Here is a 22,907-nt window from a genome sequence, read left to right as displayed (position 1 = left end):
CCTTTTATGTGCCATCTATATTTTTAAGTGGTTTGAACATTCTGTCTCACATTAGGATAGTTTATAGTATGAAGGTCCTCTTCTTTGTGGTGCTACATAAAGCAGAATTTCTTCATAAAACTCCTGCCTTTTTCCATCGTATATATGTGCGGAGACAAATTACAGCTGGTTGAAGATGCGCAGATTAAGGCTTCATTTCAGTTTTTAGCCGACAGTGAGAAGGCACAGTCCTTCCGGTGGCCACGTATGTTTTAATTTCACAGCGTGGTTTCTAATACTGTGGTGCAAACGTGAATTCCAGTATCCTTATTTTTAAAACTGCAGCCCGGCAATTGGCAGTTATTTATTGATTCGGCACCTTGTACGCACAAGCAGTCCGCGAAGAGTTGTGAAAGGTGAAACAATTTGAAAGTAAGATTCCTGCCAGAAGTCATCCCATAAAATAATATCTAAAAATAGAAAGCTCTATGTGATGAGCCCGAAATGTATTTGGTTCGGGCAACAGCCACAGCAGGAGGTCAGATGATGCAGTAGTCAGTGTGAGCTAGAGGAAGAGGGGGAGCTGCTTTGGGGAAGTGGCATTTGAATCTAGAAACAGAAACTTCAGAACCAGAAATAAGTCTTAGATGGGTAGAAAGGACTTGAGAGAGCATTCCAGCTGGGGAAACAGCTGTCAAGTGACAGAGGCAGGGGATTGAAATAAACACGTGGGGGACGGTGAGAGGTTAATGAAGAGGAGTAATTGGAAAATAAGGCTGGGGAAAATACGTTTGAAGCATATTTTAAGGGATTTAAATAATAACCTAGGAAGTTTGCACTATGGGTTACAGCTCTCAGTGACTACCGTTTTTTCAAAGTTACAGAGGAACAGGAGGATTTGGAGAATGTGATTAGCTGATTCTAAAATCTGTGCCAAAGTCAAAGAGACTTAGAAAAGCCAAGGTAACCCGGAAGAAGAAAAACAAAATTAGAGGATTTTCACCACCAAGAATCAAGACTTACTACATCGATACAGAGATAAAGTGTTGTATTGGCACAAGAGCAGACAAATAGTAATGAATTAGCACGAAGAGCCCAGAAACAGACCTACACACGGATATACAGCAAAGGCACCCATTCGATTCAGTAAATGGTGCTGTACCCAAAGGATGTTCCATGGAGAAATTTTTAAAAATATGAACCTTGAATCTGAATTCATATCACATGCCAAATTTAAGATGGATGATAGATGGATAATGTGAAAGATAAATAAATAAGTAAACAAGCACATTTTTTTAGTGGGCATAGTGCTTCAACAGTCATCTCAGAAAGGGTATCCAAATGGCCAAGACAAATACAAAATGATGGCCAACTTCCATCAGTCATCATGGAAATGCAAATTAAAATAAAAATCACATATATTAAGCCCCTATCAGATTGGTTACAACTCAAACAATGACCAGTATCTAGTGTTGGCAAGGGCGTGGCACAATGGGAGCTCTGATATTGCTGGATAGGAGTGTAAACTGTACTTAAGAAATTGTTTGGTGGGGCGCCTGGGTGGCGCAGTCGGTTAAGCGTCCGACTTCAGCCAGGTCACGATCTCGCAGTCTGTGAGTTCAAGCCCCGCAGCAGGCTCTGGGCTGATGGCTCAGAGCCTGGAGCCTGCTTCCGATTCTGTGTCTCCCTCTCTCTCTGCCCCTCCCCCGTTCATGCTCGCTCTATCTCTGTCCCAAAAATAAATAAAAGTTGAAAAAAAAAAAAGAAATTGTTTGGCAATATCTAACAAGAACTAAACACACCTACCCCCTTTAAGTCAGCAATTCCACATAACAATGGGTGTTTATGTCTATTAAAAGACTTGTGTGCAAATGTTGCTAACAGCTTACAGCAGCCATATTTATAATGGCCCCAAAATGGAAGCAATCTGAAAGTCCATCAATGAAAAGATGAATACATTGTAGGATATTCATATAATATAATACAACAGTGAAAAAAACCACAAATAACAACGTAAATAGTTCTCACAGACCCTATGTTGAATGAAAGAAGCCAGGCACAAAAGAGTGGTATCGTGTTGGTATGAAGTTCAAGATATGTGTTAAAATAGTAATTACCCTTGAAAAGTGGTTATTGACTGGGACCATGAGAGAGCCTACTGAGGGCGGAGGAGGGGGATGTCTTATATTTAGATTTGTATAGTGGTTATTTTGACTTGTATGGTGGTTTTATATATATATATATATATATATATATATATATATATACACACACATACATGGTTATATATATATATATATGTACATACAATTGAGCTCAGCATTTTGAATTTGTGCACTTTACTGTGAACAAATTATTCTTCAATTTACTAACCAGATTTTAGGAAGTCTCTAACTTTTTTTCCATTGCCTACCCACATTTTTTTGTTGTTATGTTTCTACTTCTCTACAGATCTATTAACTTGTCCTGTCTTGGCTGGTGTCTTCTTACTTATCTCGTCTACTGACCAATCTTTGTGATCTTTTGCCTTGGTTCCCCACAGATAAACACTCACATGGTGTCTGTCTCTCATTTCAATCTGTGCAGTAACAGTAATGACGGCTAGTACAATTGTGAGGTATTGGGCTGTTTTACATGCATCATCCCACTCAATTCACACAAGCAGCTTATGAACTAGTTACTATTATCATTGTTTCACTGATGAAACTCTGAAAGATTAAGTAACTCACAGAAGAGCTAGGATTTGAACCTAGATCCATCACGTTCTGGAATTCATCTTCTTAAACACAATGCTATGAGAAAGATTGAGACCAAGAGAGAGACTGACTTTCTGATTTTCCAGGCCACCTTTTCATACCAACAGTGCAAGCAGTAAATCACTGAAAATCTTACAGATGGCCAACCCAGGTCAGTCATGGCAAACAGAATGTGTACAACATGTCATAAAATCAATGTTTAGGATGGTCCCAGGGACTCTGGATGGGAGCTGACTCTACGTTGCTGTGAAATAATCCAAAATTGCATCACTTACTGGTCTCTTTCACTTAAACAATGGTCTTTGAAAATCACAAATAATAAAAAATTAAAAACCAAAAGAAATACACTCAAATTACCAGGGGCAGATATAAAAATGTTCATCCTAAATGACAGAAGAGAACTGTTTTAGTGCAATCTAGAGTGCTGTGTGCTGTGTTACTAAATTGTGTTACCAAAATGCCCTAGAGTTACCTTAAAGAATCTTTTGTCTACTCCTCACCTGCATCCTCAGACACCATTGTAGGGATTATAAAAACATCATCTAGTTTGAAGTTCGGTGCTTTAGGTAGTGCACTTAAAGAGGAGACTTGCATGCTTTATTCATTTTTATTCTTCCTTTGGAATTAATGAGCAGACTTTTGCAAAGTGATTTTGTTCTGAGAAAAGCTGAATATTTGATAGCTGTAGCTAAAAAGCATCTCCACTATACCTTCCTTTTCTGTGTAGACTGACTTTTTAGTCCTATGATGGTATATTTTGAAAGGTGAGATTTCTCTAATGCTCTGGATATGACAAAGCCCTGTCTTCCCCATATAAATACATGCACATTTAGTTAAAGGAAATTTTGTTCTGGGTATCCTATTAATTAAAGTTTTTATTATGACTGATAAGTTTTCCATTGGATACTAGATAAAAATAATTGTTAAATTTATTCCATAGAAATAGATGGGTTGGATACAAATGCATATGTGATGTGGAAGTCTGGCATCAGCAGAGTTATGACTTTTTAAATTAATCCTAGGGTGTGATTGATTATTAATGAATGCTCATAAAGTGACTACAGACTTATCTCCAAATGTCATGTTTATTGCCATAATTAGAAGGAGAAAATGTTTACTTTTAATGGGAATTTTCCCACAGTCTCATGATTAAGTGGAATTAAAACATTGAATAAAGTTCTGTACAGAAACTAACATTTCTCTCTGAGATAGAATTAAACCTAAGATTGAAATGAATTGACTTACACAAAATACATTTTTTGTTTTCTTCTAGTTTTTCAGTAAAGGTGAGGATAAAATATTTGAGGATACAAGATATTATTATATTATTTAATATAATTATATTATATTGTATATAATTATAAATAATATATTATTTTCTATTTTTAAAAAATAACTTATTCACATTTTTAAATTTTTTCTTTTCATTTTGCAGCTGAAGAAAATCGTTTGAGATATCACAATTAGTATATTTGTTTACATTTTTTAAAATAATATGACTTTAAGTCTTTAACCTATTAACGTGAAATATACTGACTGATTTCCTAATGTTTAAGCAACTTTGCATTCTACCCCCCAAAAAACCCAGCTTGGCCATCTTTTAGGTATAATTTTGAACTTTGCTAATATTTTGTTTAAGATTTCTCATGTACATTCATAACTGTAGTTTTTATTTATATATAAAATACATAAAAATATATGAAATAAAAATTGCATATTTAAGGTGTACAATGTGATGATTTAATATACATATACATAGTGAAATGATTACTACAGACAAGCTAATTAACATATATCCTCACATAGTACCATTTTTGTCTGTGTGTTGGGTGCACCTGAAATCTATAATCTTGGCATATTTCTAGTATTCAATATAATATTATTAACTACAATAATCATGTCTGTATATGAGATCTCTAGACTTATCCATGCTGCGTAATTGCAACTTTGTACCTCTTGACCAACTTCTCCACATTTCCCTCATATCCTCAAGCCCCTGGTAATGACCTTTCATCTCTTTGCTTTTATGAATTCTATGAGTTTAAGTTGTTTTGTTTTGTTTTGTTTTGTTTTTAGATTCCACATATCAGTGAGATCATAGTGTTTGTGTTTCTATGTCTGGCTTATTTATTTCACTTAGCCTAATGTCCTCCAGTTTTATTCATATTGTTGCAAATGACAGGTTTTCCTTCTTTTTCATTGCCAAATATATTTGTGTGTGTGTGTGTGTGTGTGTGTGTGTGTGTGTGTGTGTGTGCATGCGCGCACATGCATCTGTGTAAAACATCTTTTTTTTAAATCCATTCATCCATTGATGGTCACTTGAGTTGTTTCTCTATCTTGGGTATTATGATTAATGTTGCAATAAACATGGGAGTGAAGATATCTTTTTGGGATTCTGATTTCATTTTCTTTGGATATATGCCCAGAGTGGGATTTTGGATCATGTGGTAGCTCTATTTTTAATTTTTTGAAGAATCTGCGTAGTATTTTCCAAACAGCTCTATCAATTTACATTCCCACCAATAGTGTACCAGGGTCCCTTTCCTCTACATTCATGCTTACACTTATCTTTTGTCTTTTGGATAATAGCTTTTGGATAATAGATGTAAGGTGATAGCTCATTGGGATTTTCATAAATTGGAATACTTAATATTGTTAGGATGTCAATACTACTCAAAATGATCTACAGATTCAATATAATCCCTATCAAAATGCCAAAAATTTTTGCAGAAATAGAAAAACCTGTCCTAAAATTCATATGGAATATCAATGGACCCTTTCTAATTTCAAAACTTACCACACACCTACAGTAATAAAAACAGTATAGCACTGCATAAAGATAGACCAATCGACTAACAAAATAGAATCAAGAGTCCAGAAATACCCTCATGTCTTAGTCAAATAATTATACTCAAAATGTCAAGACCATTCAATAGGGAAATGGCAGTATTTTCAACAAATGGTGTTAGGAAAACATATCCACATGCAAAAGAATGAAGTGTACACCTTTTTTTTTACACCATATACAAAAATTATCTCAAAGTGTATCAAAAATCTAAATGTGATAGCTAAAGCTATGAAACTCAGAAATAAGTGTAGTAGAAAAGCTTCATGACATTGAATTTGTCCGTGATCTATTGCATCAAAAGCATAGGCAACAGAAGAAAAAGTAGATAAATTGAACCTCATCAAAATCAAAAACTTCATGCATCAAGAACACTGCTAATTGAAAAAGTAACCCACGAATGGAAAAAAATTATTTGCAAATTATATATCTGTTAGGGGAAAATATCAAGACTATATAAAGAACTTTTATAGTTCAATGATTTTTAAAAACCTGATTTTAAAAAATGGGCAAAGGACTTGAATAAACGTTTCTCCAAAGAAGATATATAAATGTCCAATAAACACATGAAAAGATGCTCCACGTCACAAATCATTAGGGAAATGCAAATCAAACCCACAGTGGGATACCAGTTCACATCTATTGGAGTGGCTATTGTAAGAAAACAAACAAAAAATGACAAATGTTAGTGACCATGTGGTGAAATTGGAACCTTTGTGCACTAGTGATGGGAATGGAAAATGGCACAGCCTCTGTAGAAAGCAGTATGGCTGTTCCTCAAAAAATTAAACTGAAATTGACATATGATCCAGTAATTTAACTTCTGGCTATGTACCCAAAACAAGTGGAAGTGGAGATTCAAACAGATATTTGTACATCCTTAATAGCAGCATTATTCACAATAAAGGTGAAAACAAGCCAAATGTCCACTGAGAGGTGAATGATAAAATATGGCATCTGCATACAATAAAATATTATTCAGCCCTAAAAATCAATGAAATTCTGACACATGCCACACATAGATGAACCTTGAAGTCATTATGGTAAGTGAAATAAGCCAGATGCAAAAGGAAAATCTAGGATTCCACTTTCATGAAGTACCTAGAGTAGTCAGACTTGTAAAGACAGAAACTAGAAAGGTAGTTCTGGGGACCTGGAGGGAGGCAGGGCATGAGGAGTTATTGTTTAATGAGTATAGACTTTCAGTTTGGGAAAATGACAAAGTTCTGGCAATTGATGATGAATATGGTGACACAACAATATGAATATACTTAATGCCACTGAACTGTGCACTTAAAAACGGTTAAAATGATAAATTTAATGTGTACATTTTTTTTTCACAATAAAAAGAACGTATGTTTATCGTCAACTCTCTTGCCTCTATGTCCCTCTGCCTTGTTAAACCCCAACCCTAATTAAATGCAAATCAGTCTACTCCATGCACCTTTTTGGTTAAACTCGGCTCAAGAAAAGTGACAAACTTTGCTGACTGATATTTCTTTAGATTTAAAACTCCAGCAGTCAGAGTGATCCTGTATACTATAAGCCATCATGTTGCTCCCCTGGGAAAAACTCCGCAAACACTTCCTCACCACAAAATAAAAGCCAAGTTCCTACACAACTTGGCTCATTCTTTTCTCTTCTGTTTCATTTCTGCTATCCTTCCCCTTAATCTTTCTAAGGCTAGCCACACTTGCCTTTCTGAAGTTCTGTGGAAGAGCCAAGGATATTTCCACAGCGAGACCATTGCATTTGCCATTCTAGATTTGGAATGTTCTTCCTTTAGAAATTTGTGGATTCCCTTACTTTCTTTAATTGTCTAGGCAAAATTCACCTTCTTAGAGAGGCTTTCCCTGTCCACTGTCTAAAATAGCAACATCACCACTCTCTTTTACCCTTATGCTGCTTCATTTTTATTCTCACAGTGTTTACCATTACATGCTATTATATGGCATAATTCATTTGTTTATCCCTAATCTATTTTCCTCATTAGAATAATACCATGAGGATGCTGACTTCTGTTCACTGTTGCATTCTCAGCACCTCGGAGAGTGCCTGCTAGTTGGTTCTCAATAAATATGTATTGAATGATGGAATTACTTAACACATCTTCACAGAGGGGTTCAGAAAGTAGCCTAGAAGAAGAATTTGTTACAAAAGTGGATCCTGAAGTTCTCTTGACATTTTTATGTTTCGTATTTGAACTCCTTTCTTTTTTGAAGTAGAGATCTTTGTTGTCCCATAATGACTCTTCTTTAGCCTATATAATAAGCAAAATATGCCCTTTATACAACTGCAATTAAATAGTATAAACCATGAAAATCTATTGCTATGTTCATTGATGACCTTGACTCAAGTATTACTGAATGTGTACCACATGGAGATACACTAAGTAGCCTCAGAGTCTTCTCTCTCCTTGAACTAGTGAACTTGTGCAGAAGCTAAAACTAATTCTAGAACATTTTTCTACTTTTTTATTCTTGTAGGATGAGGGTATTTTCTCTACGCAGTTCGTGTTTTCATATTTTAAAATTGTGTGTTTTGATCCTGTTCACTGCTGACTTACAGGCTTTTTAAAGTAAGTGATAACGTTTTTTTTAAAAAAAGAAAACAATAATTATTTAAGGTGCTTTAGTGAGGGGAATCAAAATATTATTTTGCAGGATCAATTGTTCTTTTCTGAGAGGTCCTTTATATGGATTACAGTCATATATTGCTGTGTATACACAACTATGTATATGTAACAATATGTAGATATAGATATAAAATCATATATGTCCTATAAATTATAATGCCCTGAAAAGTCTTGCCATGTTTCTCTACATGATCTCTATTTATAGTTTTCTAAGAAAAAAAACTTTTAATCGAATCAGTCAGTTCTTTTTCTGCTTAACCATACATTTATCCCTGTTGGAAATAATTTATGCAGTGGAAACCCACTGATACTACTCATCCACCGAAAATATTTTAGTCAATGTTTTCTTTGGAACCAGATAAAGATGAAATTCATTGTAGCTAGCTTTGAGTGTATTAGTTGGTATTTTACTGCTGTCTGACTTTCTGAAATTCCAAACACTTTTAATGATTAAAACCATTTTACATAATAAGAGGCTTTGTGGTGAGAATGATTGACTAGTTGCTATCTGCAAACAGCAATTTATAACCAAAAGGGGCTTTAAGATCCTGAAAATAATTGGTAGCTCATTATTTGGATTAAATTGCTGAGTTTAGCTTTTCATTTAAGTTTTAACAAAACCACACTTACCAACTCTTCGCATAGGCTTGGTAAGTGACTACGGCCCCTCATAGCACTCTTCCAAAATGACAAAATGACAATAGAGCTGTAAGTGGGTACAGGTGACAACGCTTAATAATGCAATTAACTAAAACAGAACCTAATAACAAGGAGCTTTGCTGTCACCTTCAAAGAGATACCTTTGCCTTAAAGTGTCCTTACAAGTGGCTCAAGAACTTATAAGAGAGAAAGGTTCTCTCTTTGTAACTTGGTACTGAGTAAGCACCAGGTTTGAACTCATGAAAGGCCACTTAACTGTTTAGAGTCCAATGGCCAGAATCTCCCTATATTTCTCCCAACCTTTAATAACCGCAATCCGTAAGTTAAATGTGGACAGGGACACATAACAGGAGTGGGTCAGTGCTACTGCTTTGGGCATGGGGTTACACTGTTCGTGTGACTCACTGTTCTCTTCTATGAAGGACAACGCCCATAGTTGTGCTATGAAAGTTTTGATTCCAACACAGAAGGACTCTATATGTCCAAGCACGACGCTAGACATTTTCCCTAAGGCCATTATAAACTTCCCAATAACCCGATGAGGAGACCTTTATTATTCCCAATATGAGGACACTGATCTTCATAACTAATAAATCAGCCAAACTGTTGACTCCAGTAATTGCTATCTTCCCATGTATCCATTCTGGCCTTCTTCAAATATTTAGGCTTCCAAACAAAACAGATCTATCCTCTCTATGCTTCAAAGACAACATGTTAGTGGGTGATTTGATGGTCTGGTTTTGCTCCAGTAGTTCCTAACTAAAGGCTTGGATTGCCACATGAATGAGCAGGTTGGCTTGATAGGCTCAGTAGGAAGGTCCCTCTGAGCAGGTGTGCTGCCCGTGAGGAGTGCAGAGACAAGCTCCTTGCTGTTATTATGCGATGTGTTATTTCAGGGCAAATTTATGCCTCTCCTAGGGAGCCTTCTAGAGTAATAATCTCTGACAAATGGTGATCCTGTTACACCTAGGCTCCCCGAATAGCTCCACCTGAATTTATTTTGCGTGTAAATTACAGTGCTCATGCGAAAGAAGAATCCCATGGATGTAGCTTCATTTCTACTTATTAAGGGTGGAAAGAAAAATGTCATGATTTGTTAAGAACATCTTTCAATCATTCTGCATTTTCCCCCAACTATTAATTTCCTTGCAAGTGGATTTTAGGAACCTAGGCTCCCCTTTCATAAAAAATAAGTGTCATTGTGAAAGTGTACGTGACCAGGTCCTGCAAATAACCAGAGACAGATTTGAGTGGGCAAGCACAGCACATTAAAATAAAACATTTCCATTTCTTGCATTTTTCAACAAATCTTTAGTTGGGGGGGGGATAAGTTTAGTCACTGTAATTTTACATATAATTATTAATAACATGTCTTGTACTTTTCCCTTCTCCATGGTCCTCATTCATGGTCTCTGTTTTCTCTGTAACCAGAATCTCCCACAGATGCTTCAAATTTTCAATGCTAATTTTGAGATTGATATCTTTCCTCTACCACTAACTGAAATGTCTCTGTAAAAATGATCACTTTGTCCCATCTTTTTTCTTGAGTAAAGACACACCAAAAACTTGAAATTAATAAAGAATAAATTAGAATAAAGCTTTCTTTACCTTACTTCTGAATCATTCCAAATAGCTTGTCAGAAGAGAGGTCATTACAAGTTTTCTTTGTTAGGCAACACATATCTATCTCCCCTATTCCCAAATTGTTATATTATACACTCCTTCCATAGTTACAATAATAACAGTGATTTATAAGTGGTTACTTCTTGGTCTTGACTTTTTAAAAAATCTAAGCAAGTAAATATATAAGAAAGGCTTTTACTGAGGGATCGTCTCAGTTTTCCTTGCTGTGTATTGGGAGAGCTGAGTGTTGTTCAGGATGTGTGCATATCACTCTTTATTCTTAGAAAAGCTCATTGTTTATCTTGGCAAAAGTCCATTGTTCTTTCCATTCTTGTTTTCTGGACTTTTTTTTTTAAGGGAGTGGGTAATTTCAGCATCCATTTGAATGTGTAATTACTTCTAAAATCAAATAGGTTTTTTTTTATTATCATTATGAAAGTAAAATCACTTTTAGTTGATATTTAGTATTCCTGAAATGTTCAGAGAGAAAGATTCTGCCTAGTTGGCCACATTGCATTTCTTCTTTCAGAAATGCAAATAAAACATCTATTAACTTTTTTTAAAGACAATACATAATGTATTTCTTTCTCATAAGTCTACTATGTTCGTGAAGGACGCTTGCACCTACATAGAAACACGATTTTAACTCAAGGGGGCATAGGGAGATAATGATAGATAGATACAGAGATACATAGATACATAGATAGATATATAGATGATAGATCGATAGATAAATACATAGATACATAGATAAACAGGTATTAGTGTTCTCTAGTAGTGAAAGAATGAATGCTGCCCTCTGGAGGCCACAAATAGAAAAAGCAAACCAAGTAATTATACCATCTAATCACGTGCTTAATGCCTTCAGTTTGAAAATAAACTGTATCTCTTGCCTTTCCAGTAAATTATATCTAAGGTGGTACAGCCAAGAATGTAGGGTTAGGCTGAATCTGAATTTCACCACATTACACATTTTCGTGGGGTTATGTGTTCTTATGATAATTTGTTCACAGTGTCTCCCATTCACCAAGGACCACAGAAAGAAATCAGTGACAGAGAGAAATGGAGAATGGAGTTGACAAAAAGCAAATTAATCTTTTTGTCTACTCAACCCCCACTTGAAATATATATGACTTTGTACTTCGGATAATACTTTACGCTTTCTTGCATAAGATATGTGCCAAGATTGTGAAGTGAAAAATGTGGTTTAAAAAAATAGATGAAAATGGAAGAGAAGCCATGACTCTGGAATTTAAAATATATTCTTTATATATAAGGACAGCTTTTCTCTTATGAAAATTAAAATACCGTAATGAAAGAGAATAGCCTTTGCTGCAACTTCTTTAAATGTGTATCCACATATGGTCTCGGTCTTAGAATATGCGATATATAGATTAGAGTAATAAAAATACAGAAGTTCCATTTTAAGTGTTCTTAAGACTAGTCATTAGGAACCCAGATATTTAGAATGTTTCTTCCTAGAAAAGCTCTTCTTTCTTAAAAGTACCAATGTTTATAACCCTTTGAGGGTCATTTAAAGTTTTAAGTCCAAGAAAAGTCTTTCTCCACTTCATTTCATTTCAGGAACCTACTATTTGTTTTACTTCTTTGGCATTCTCACACAACTCTAAGTGTCTTAAAGTTCCACCTATGTTATATATATATTTTTTTAATATACACAATTAATGCTATTCTCATACTTTCTGAAATAGGGATATTTACTTTATTCCATAGATAAGATAGTGAGAATCATTTAGGTTATTTGACTCATTTCTTTGCAAGAACATGGTACTCTCTAGATCAAATACAAAATGTTGGACTTCAAAATTGTTTCTCTTTCTGCTATACAACATTTAAGAAAAAACATTTGTCATGGACTCAAACATGATGCATTTAGAAGAGATGGGAGTTCAAGCATAAAGTGGATACCAAGCCATACCAATAAACAATATATCAAATAGTAACAGCATTCTGCAAAATGAAAGAAGGAGGGAAGTGGGAAAGGATGGAGGAAAAGAAGAATAGTAGTGGGAAAGAAAGGAAGAAAAAAACTGAGAATTTCACATAGTCTCATGGATTGCATTTCATACTTTTTATTTGCCAGAGGAAAGAGCATAAAAAATACAATTTCAAATATGATGATTGCACAGGTATTTCTGGAGTAGCAAACTCAGGTATAGAAAAAAAAATATTATAGAAGAGTAAAAGAACCTAAGGTGATAATGAGCCACCAGGGCATAGCTGTGGTTGGTTAGAAGCAATAGTTGACTATACAAAGACATTTAATGAGGAAAAAAAATAGGACAGTCTATTAAAGGGCACATTTTTTAAACCATTTTCCATCTGTGTTCCTGGAAATGTGAGTTCAATCAATGAATAATTCATCCAAGGCTGATAAAGGAAAAATGCAGAATGTATTCACTTGGCCAAGATATGTAGGACAGTCAACTGGTAACAGCTTCAGTTGCCCTGGCATCAAGGTTTAATTGAACCAAAAAGCAATTCTGAAATTTCAAAAGAATATTATTTCTTTTTTGAAATCTGTAAAGTTGGACAGAAGCTTTTGAAGACATAAAACTAAATTGAGGGTAAAAGAGGCTTATGAATTCAAACCATAAAGGTTATCAATTTTATCCCTACCTAGTTTAGTTAAGTAGAGAGTCATCATTTTCTTTCCACCCTGCTTCATTTTCTTTGCCTTTATATTCATGTCACAAGTTCAATATGCAGATATTATTACAGATTGTAGAACATGAACAATAGCAATACCTTGATTCCAACTGTAAGCCATGATACTCTGGTACCATCTTTCTAGTAAAATTTCTTATCAGTTGGCTTTTACAGCTTAAAAAAATCATCATAAGCATCGTGACTTAAAAGAATCATCATGTATTTGGCATTGGAAATGCACCTTGGTCCAGGTCAACTAGAAGGTTCTTCACCTGGTCTCAGCAGGGCATGCTCATGTGCCTATGGCCAGCTCTCAGTAGACTGAGGCTAATTTGTCAAAGGGGATGTTAAGTAGAATGGCTTGTCTTTATTACATGTGGTCTGTTAGTCCCAGCAGGTTATCCCAGACTTGCACACTTGGTTGTAACAAGGTCCCAAGGGTGAGAGGTTTACCAAAGCCTCTTGAGGTCAGGCTGAGAATTTATAGTTTCCCTTCCATTGCTTTTTTAAGTCAAATCAAGTCCCATGTGCTGCCCAGATTGCAGTGGTGTAGAAAGAGATTCTATCTCCCGAATCAAGGAAAGATTATGTGGCCATTTCTGTCATCTACTCCATCTTCTTTTGAGAAACTCACTAACGAAGATACAGCCATGAGATTAAAATTCATGCATAATTTATGGCATACATTTAGTCCTCAAATATTTCTGAGTTCAAAGTTTCGACCATGCTTGTCTTTCCATCTTTCAGTGGTCACTCAGTCAGTCAGACTCCCTCAGAAACGTTTGGAAGTTCCCATGGAATACTAAGCTCTATAACTGATGCCCTTTACTAGCTTAATTTCTGGGTTTTGTTCCAAATATGTGGTGGTTCTTTTTTTTCCCCTTCATTTCTCCTTATCCCTATACCTATTTCTTGAATATTAGTGCAAGGTCTCTATCCTTGTTACTCTTTTCTCTCTTTGCACCATTTCCAAGGCTGCAGGTATATACCACATCCTTCTCACTTGTTATTTGAATTACTATGGTAGCCTCCTCCTGCATATTTCATATATTTCACTTTCCCTTATTTTTTTCATGGTCATCATTAAGAGCTCCTGAAATCCTTAGAAGAATCACATCAATTGTAATTCTTAATTATCTTCATTTTTCTGTAATTTTCAGAATAGAGATCAAAATTTCAGAACACAAGGAAATGTATGCTCTAATCTGTTTTCTGCTCTAATTCCCCAAATCATCTCTGCTAAACCCATATATGTCATTATTTTTAAATGTTTACCATTTTTTCAGTAGCTTTTGCTCCTGTGATTTAGAAAATAATTTGCTGCTTTCTAGAATGCTCTTTTTGTCACACCTTTTCAACTAACTTATCTTCTACTCATCCTCATTCAAGATTCCACACACTTCAGTCACTGCCAGGAAGATCATTTGATGCCTGTTTAAGTTAAATAACCCCTATGAGGACTTCATGAAGTCTATGCTCATCTGATATAACACATCACACTTTATTACAAAGTGTTGATGGTTTTTCCTTCTGTCTTTCACAGGAGCATATCAACTGAAAGAAGGCTGTTGGTACGTGTTTCTGTGCCTATTTAGTATTTACCACTGTATGACACTCATCAGATGTTTGAAATAATTAGGTGGGAGTAAGTGTGTGCCATAATAGGAAAAAGAAAGTTAACGTATCAGTTCCTTAATACTATAATAGTGGTGTGTAACAAACAGCCACAATACCCTACTGGTAGAAAATGTATACATTTATTTTTGCTCTGAGTCTGTGAATCAATCAGTTGGTCTGCTGATATGGACAGGTGTGGCTGATCTTGACTAGACTTGACCATGCACTTACACTCAATTTGTTAGATGGGTAGCGGCTGGCTGGTCTAGGATAGCCTCAACTGGGACTCATCTCTCCTCAGTGTGGTCTCTGTTCCTCCCAAGGGCGAGTTCAGGCTTATTGTCCCAGAAGATGCAGGTATTTACTAGAGTTGCTAGGCTTGGAACTGGCAGAAATGTCTTCTGCTTCATTCTATTGGTCAAAACAACTTACAAGACCAGCACAGATTCAAGGAGTGAATCATGAATCATCTTGATGACAGGAGCAACAAAATCACACTACAAAGAGCATGGATGTAGTGAGGCCATTAATTGGAGCTATCAATGCAATCAATTAGCTTTCCCAACCTATAGCATATTATCCTAATTTACATAATTATTCACATCATTCAATACTGTGCTATTTAACTCTATCGCAAGCATATAAAGAAATACAATTCCAAAGTAGACCTCAGATTTGTTCAGACTACTTTAGTTTGAAATAAGTTTCTGATGAAAAAAGAATTTAGAAACAAAACAATCATTTAAACACTGAGCACCACAGCTCAAACAATAAAGAAATTATAAAATAAAGATGCTAATGAAACAAAAAGAAGTAAGAAAGGAAAGAGAGGAACAGATAATGACTCAACAGAGCCAAACTGCTAAACTGTAGCAATCAAAGCAAATAGCAAGAAAACAAAAGGCACTGATTAAATTCAACCTCTCTGCTCCCAAAATAATATGTATGCTGCATCGTTTTCAACCAACAGTATGGTAAAGACCTAAGTTAGTGCACAGCAAGCATTATCAATTCTATTTTCATTACTATTGGAGGAGAGATTCATTTTCTCGATCAATTAGGAAAAATTATCCCTATTAAAGTATTTTTTGTACAACTATAGCTGGGCCACTTGAAGCTATCTTGTCCTTGCTCTGGCCTTGAAGTATTGGAAGAAAACTCTATTATTATCCACATTCAGCTTGGCAAAATGACATACCCTTGAAGCCTCTGTTTTCCAGATCAAGGGACCAGTTCTCTGCTTAAGGACAATTAAGCAAAGTTTAATTTGGCAAAGCTAAAGGCTCAGTGTCAGAAACACAAAATCATTAGTTAAAGAAGGCAGTGATCAAGATAACCTCAATATTTCCCTCAGCTTGACTATAGGTAGACTGTCTTCTTCCTGCCTCCAGGCCCCTGACCTCCCTTTCACCCAGGCCCTTACAGAATCCAGATGGCCTAACCAGGGAGGCCTCTCTGCATCCTTTTCTTAGAACATTTACTTTAGAAAACTTGTCATTGTGAAATCTTTCTTTGTCCCTTTGAGATGCAAATCTTTTTAAGAGCCTCTTGCTAGTTTTACAATCCAACGTGGTCTTTCTGCGTGACTTTGGGTCTGTCCCATTGACATGACACCACTGAGGAAGATAGTGTTCCTATCTTCCCAGTCTCTGATCGAGGGTTGGAGCCTAACTTTCCTTCCTGGGTGCTTTGCTCCATGTGCAAAACTATCTTCCATTATGAAGACGCATGAAAACTGACTTTTCCTTTGGTTACAGTCAGTGAGCAAACAGAAGGCCAATAGTCCCTCCACCCTGAGTCTTAAAAGCTCAGACTGAGTTCTGGTCTTTCCTCTGTTGCAATAGCCTGGAATAAAGTCTTCTTTCCATGTTTAACTTTGTCTGGTGCAATTTGGTTTTGAAAGTGGCATCTACACCTTAGCAACAATTGAGATGTTTGAAAGTACTTTTGAAAGTTCAAAAATGCTTCACAGAAATTCTAAGAAGCATGAAAGCTTCTGTGCAGTATTTAAAAAGCAAATACTTCATCATTTGGAAAGCCCCATTTATTCAGAAGTGATTTAAGTTTTAGAACAAAACTAAGAAAATTTCCCCTTAATGGAGGGAAGAAGATGCCATATGTTTTTCACAGGTAACTTGAAGTTTCTCTCCAGAGACCCCTTCTTTATGAGTGTTTTTCTTTAACCTTAACAGCATACACCGCTGCCCATCTTCCCCTAAAAGGCTTATAATCAGAAAATGTGACCTATTTCTAAATTAACTAAATTTGAAAATGATTAAGTTTAACTTCAACTAACTGTGCATTTAATATCTGTCCCTTAGGTCCTCTGCCTGTTTCAGAGCCCAGAGCACCCAATCGGATGTTAAAGAGTTTCAAGTCTAGTGAAGAAGGTTGATGTTCACACAACTACCTCTAGAAGAATGCAGAGTAAGTGAAATTCTATGATGGCAGGGAAACACACACAAATTGAAAAGGTTTATAGGCAGGAGCTGTTAACATCCAGGAAGTATAAGGGGGCAAAAAAAAAAAAAAAAAGAGGATGTTTGTGGTCAGGTCTTAAAAGATGAGCCGGGGTGACTCAGTGGCTCAAGAGATCAAGTCTTGATTTTGGCTCAGGTCATGATTCGCAGTTTGTGAGATTGAGCCCTGCTGGGCTGACAGCTCAGAGCCTGTTTGGGATTCACTCTCTCCATCTCTCTCTGCCCCTCCCCCACTCATTCTCACTTCTCTCATTCTCTGTCTCTTAAAATAAATAAATAAACTTAAAAAAAGAAAAAAGATGAGAGGTGCCTGGGTGGCTCAGTTGGTTGAATGTCCAACTCTTGATTTCGGCTCAAGTCATGATCTCACAGTTGGAAAGTTCAATCCCTGCGTCAGGCTCTGCACTGACAGTGAGGAGACTGCTTGGGTTCTCTTTCTCTTCCCGTCTCTCTCCTCCCTCCCCTGCTTGTGTGTGCACCCTCTCTCAAAATAAGTAAATAAACTTGAAAAAAAATGAATGGGAATTCTAAAGGAACACAGAGAAAGGAAGAAGATTCCAGGTGAAGGCAATAGCTTGATAAAAGGTTACAGAAGAATGCAGGCTTCTGTCTTGTTCTGTGGTGCTGTAAACACAATTAAGACAGAGTCTGGCAAAGTAGATATGGGCAAATCCTGCTTAATTACTCCACTTTTTAAGAATTAACTCTACCAAAAGTCACTGAACTGTGAGATTTGCCCTTTAATGATTAATTTATAAAGTTTTTTTGGGTTTGCACACATACTTTATTTTTCGTAACTTTACTCAGGGGAAATGTATATGAAAAAAGCCACATCCACTTAAGATGTGCAATTTGTGCACTCTGACGGATACGTCCATGAAACTGCCGTCCCGGTCAAGATAGTGAATATACCCTGCATTCTCAGAAGTGCAGCCCACCTTTGCTCTTAGTCACAAAGCGATCCAGATTTTGTCATTATAGGTTATCTTTTTTGGCTTTTAGAATTTTGTATCAATGGAATTGTAAAGTATGGACACTTTGGGTGTCTCCCTTCTTTCACTCTATATAATGGATTGGGGAACGGCATCAGGTAAGTGTAAGCTTAATTATTTGAGATTCTGACCAATGATTTTACAGGTGGTATTACTGTTTCACATTTCTACCTGCAGCGTAGAAGAGTTCAGTGGCTCTACATGCTTGCCTGCAATTAATATTTCAGTCTTTAGAAGGAAAAAAGGCAGTTCTGGAGAGTAGGTCATGATATTTCTTTGTGGTTTTTTACTTGAATTGTCCTGTGAACTAATAATTTTTAGCACCTTTTCATGTGCTTATTGGCTGTTTTTAAACCTTGTGAAATATCTGTTTGAATCTTTTCTCTATCATCTATTAAGTGGTTTGTCTCTTAATATAAAATTTTAAGAGTTATCTGTATATTTTGGTTACAATTTCTTTGTAAGAATCATTTTTTCAAATATTTTTTCCCTTCTTAAGTCAGCCATTTTGGTTTTATTAATGTTATCTTTTGAAGAATCAAATAATATAATCTTAATAAAGTATAATTTTATCAAATTTTAATGATTTATGTCCTATTTAAGGAAACATTGCTTAATCCGGTACTGCATAAATATCTTCTCCTATGTTATCGTTCAGAAATTCTATAGGATTAGCTTTCACATTTTGATTTATCATTCAAGCTAATTTTTAGATATAGTGTAAGGTAAAAAGTTGATTCTCATTTTTGCATATAGGTAGCTTTTTCCATTAATATTAGTGGGGAAAAGATTTTTTCTATATAAGTGCCTTAAGAACTTTGTAAAAACTCCATTGTCCATAAATTTGTTGTCCTATTTCTGGACTTTCTACTCTGTTTCTTTAATCTACCTATATTTTTTGCTAGTTCCATGTGTCTTGACTATGTAACTAACAGTAAGTCTGAAATCAGATAGACAACATACAAATCTATCATGGACAATGAAAGAGAGAGACAGAGAGAGAAATTACAAATACCCCTCGCAAACATAGATGCAAAAATAACAAAATATTAGCAAATCAACTCAAACAATATGTAAAAAAAATATTTTTTACATAGAATTTATCCCAGAAAATCAATTAGGTTAACATTTGAAAATCAATAAGTATAATTTACCATATCAAACATATTTAAACATGAAAACCATGGGATCATTTTCAACTATAGGTAAAATGCATTTGACAAAATTCAACATACATTTGGGGTAAAAGACTATTATTACTTAGTTTTATATATAAGTATATTACTTATAGTTATAAAAAACCATGATTATTATTACAACATATTACTAACAGAAAAGAATATTCTCAAGTAGAATATTGCATCTAACAACTTCAGAATAAATATTTTTCTTTTTTTTTTAACTTTTTTATTTATTTTTGAGACAGAGAGAGACAGAGCATGAACGGGGGAGGGTCAGAGAGAGGGAGACACAGAATCTGAAACAGGCTCCAGGCTCTGAGCTGTCAGCACAGAGCCCGACGCGGGGCTCGAACTCACGGACTGCGAGATCATGACCTGAGCCGAAGTCAGCGCTTAACCAACTGAGCCACCCAGGCGCCCCGAGAATAAATATTTTTCAAGCGCACATAGAACATTCATTAAAGAGAAATATATTCTGAGTAATATAATAAGCCTCAATAAATTAACATTTGTTAAAATCATGCAAATTATATTTTTAATAATAGATATCTAGGAAAAGCTACTGTAGTAGGAAATTAAACAGCATAAATTTTAAATTATACAAGAGAAAAAGACAAAATGTTGAGGGAAATTAAGTTATATTTTGAGGTTGGGGTGCCTGGGTGGCTCAGTTAAGTGACTCACTTCGGCTCAGGTCATGATCTCACAGCTCTTGGGTTCAGGCCCCACAGGTCGGGCTCTGTGCTGACAGCTTGGAGCCTGGAACCTGCTTTGGATTCTATGTCTCCCTCTCTCTCTGCTCCTCCACTGCTTACGCTCTGTCTCTCTCTCAAAAATAAATAAACATGAAAAAATTATTTTAAAAAAAGATATGTTTTGAGGTAAGTGATAAAATATATCAAAATTGGTGAGATACAAAGTATTACTTAAAGGGAAACTTATTTTAGAAATCAAAGTATCAATCAAACCAAAAGCTAGCCCTCAAAAAAACAAACTAATTAACAAGATCTTTTAGCTATACTGATGAAGAAAAAGAATATAAATCACCAAATCAGCAATGAAAAAGGAATTATCACCACAGTTCATACAGACATTAAACAGATAATGAGAGAACATCATGAAAACCTCATGCCAACAAATTTTAAAATTGACATGAAAGGGACACATTTTCTTGAAAAATCCAACCTTTTAAAATTGATACAAAAAGAAACAAATAATCTGCAAGCCCACTATATATGAAATAAATTGAATTGCTTACAAAAATCATTCAAATAAAACTCACGAATCATATAGTAAGATCTGTCAAACATACAAGGAAGAAATAACATAAACTGTTTCAGAAAACACAAGAATGAGAATCACTGGCTAAGACTAACTTGTGTTTGAGGCCAGAAAATCTCTAATATCAAAGCTGATAAAAAAAATTATATGACAAGAGAGAAAATTATCAACCAGTGTCTTCACAAATACAGATCCAAAATTCCTTGACACAACACTAATAAACCATAACTAAAATATTTTTAAAATATATTTTAGGAGCACCTGGGTGGCTCAGACAGTTAAGCATCTGACTCTTGATATCAGCTCAGGTTGTGATCTCTCTGTCATGAGATCAAGCCCCCCATCAGGTTCCACACTGAGCAAAGCCTGCTTGGGATTCTCTCTCTTCCTCTCTCTATGACCCTCCCTTGCTTGCTATTCCTCTCTCAAAATAAATAAACTTAAAAGAATAAATAAAATATGTTTTAAAGTATATTACACTTTAACCAAGTAGAATTTATTTCAGATAGTTTGCATTCAAAAATCAATCAGAGGTACACCAGTATTCATAGCAGCAATATTTGTGAAAGTCAGAAGTCAGTCAGCAAAAGGCTAAAAAACAATGGACCATTTCTTATCTTTAGGGTAGGCAAAATGTTAAAAGACTAACAATACTGAACTATGTGGTACCAAGAAATCATTGTATATTTCTAGTGAGAATGGGAACTGGAACAACCACTTTAGAGACTTTTGGTGTGTTTCAGCAAAGTGTAAAACAACCAAATAATTCTGCTTTCAAGTACATATCCTAGTGAAACTCTAGCACACGTCTACAGGAGAAATGTATCAGAATATGTATAGCATCTTTTGTAGTAGTGAGAAAACTGAAAACAACTCAAACACCCACTGAAGAGAGAGAACCAAAGTGTCATATGTTCATGTGATGGAATATTATGTGACAGTAAAAACAAAGCAAATGTGGCTGCCTGGACAAAAATAAATCTCCCCAAATGTTTTAGAAAATTGTGCAGAACTATTCACAGCAAGAATAATAATTACATGAAGTCCGAAAGCACTTCATAATTGAATAATTCATTTTTAGGAATAGATAAATAAGTCTACAGCAAGAGAAGGATAAAACAGTTCAGGAAGAGAGGCAAGGTAATGGATCGCAGAGAGTTCACAGGAAGTTCATAAATTATTGCCAGTGTTCTTTTTCTTAAGATAGGCAGTGTGTAGATGAGTGTTCATTCTATTTATTAGTCTCTATAACTTAGATAAACCTCGTGTCTCAAATACAAGAAAAAAAATACTAGGGCAGATTCCATGTCTCTTGGGTATTAGCCCGGCTATTAATCATTTTTCCATTCTTCATACATCTGCTATTTATTTCATGTAACAAACACTAAGAAAAGTGTTTCTCCTGAGAGGAAGAAAATAAAATCTCTTTGTTTGCTCTGCCATTATTGATGATGCTAATTGTAATATTGTTTTGAAAAATAATGTGCAAAATCCCTGTCTTATTTTACTTCCTCTGGAACTAGGATAAGGACATTTTTTCTCATTTCTAGAAATTAATTGCTTACATTTCTCCCCACATCAGGCGGACAACAGATATTGTGCATGTGTCAGTCATAATTTAACAGAGGAGAATTTGCATCTTTGAATGTGTCTCTCCCTTGTGAGTATCTGCACATTGGGAATAGTTGGAAACAATATCACCATGAAACAAAATTCAGTGCATTCTGAAATGTTTGCAATGTTGTCTTTGTTTTCCTTTCTGGAGCCTAATTCCCCAATGCTACGTCTATGTCGTCTTTTTTCGTGACAGGAAGATTAATAGTGAGCATCACATATACATTTTTGCTAGGCCATTGGTTATAGAGGACACACTGTGACCAGCCTTATTTGCTAATCAAGACAGAACTTGATGCCAGCAAGATTTATCTGGAGATGAGCTTTGTAAGAGGAACAGTTTGACCTGAGTAATCACAGGGAGTGTGCATTGCTTTGACTTTAAAGTTTGACAGCTGGGATTTATGACAAGCTCAAAGCAGTTCCCATCGACATCATCCAGTGGCATGCAAGGAGGAAATTTTATAGTGTACAGGACCAATTTTCTATTTCCCCATATTTATCTGAATTGGCAACTAAGAAACTTCCTCTAGTAGCTGTTGGCAATTTCAAATCAGATACTCTGTTCTTG

The 22,907-nt window shown here is 35.4% G+C and overlaps 1 long non-coding RNA gene across 1 annotated transcript in view; it reads left to right on the top strand.

Annotated features, from left to right (window-relative positions):
- Positions 1-22,907, top strand: part of LOC123381456 — a 319,371-nt gene that overhangs the window by 232,649 nt on the left and 63,815 nt on the right. Inside the window, exon 3 of the long non-coding RNA XR_006588470.1 lies at positions 17,110-17,215. This is a non-coding gene — a long non-coding RNA (uncharacterized LOC123381456). The remainder of the gene's footprint in view (positions 1-17,109; positions 17,216-22,907) is intronic.

This window comes from Felis catus, chromosome D3 (genome assembly GCF_018350175.1).
Source record: "Felis catus isolate Fca126 chromosome D3, F.catus_Fca126_mat1.0, whole genome shotgun sequence".
Taxonomy (NCBI): Eukaryota; Metazoa; Chordata; class Mammalia; order Carnivora; family Felidae; genus Felis; species Felis catus.
The sequence above is the reverse complement of the archived record's forward strand: the minus strand, read 5'-3'. Positions and strand labels throughout refer to the sequence as shown.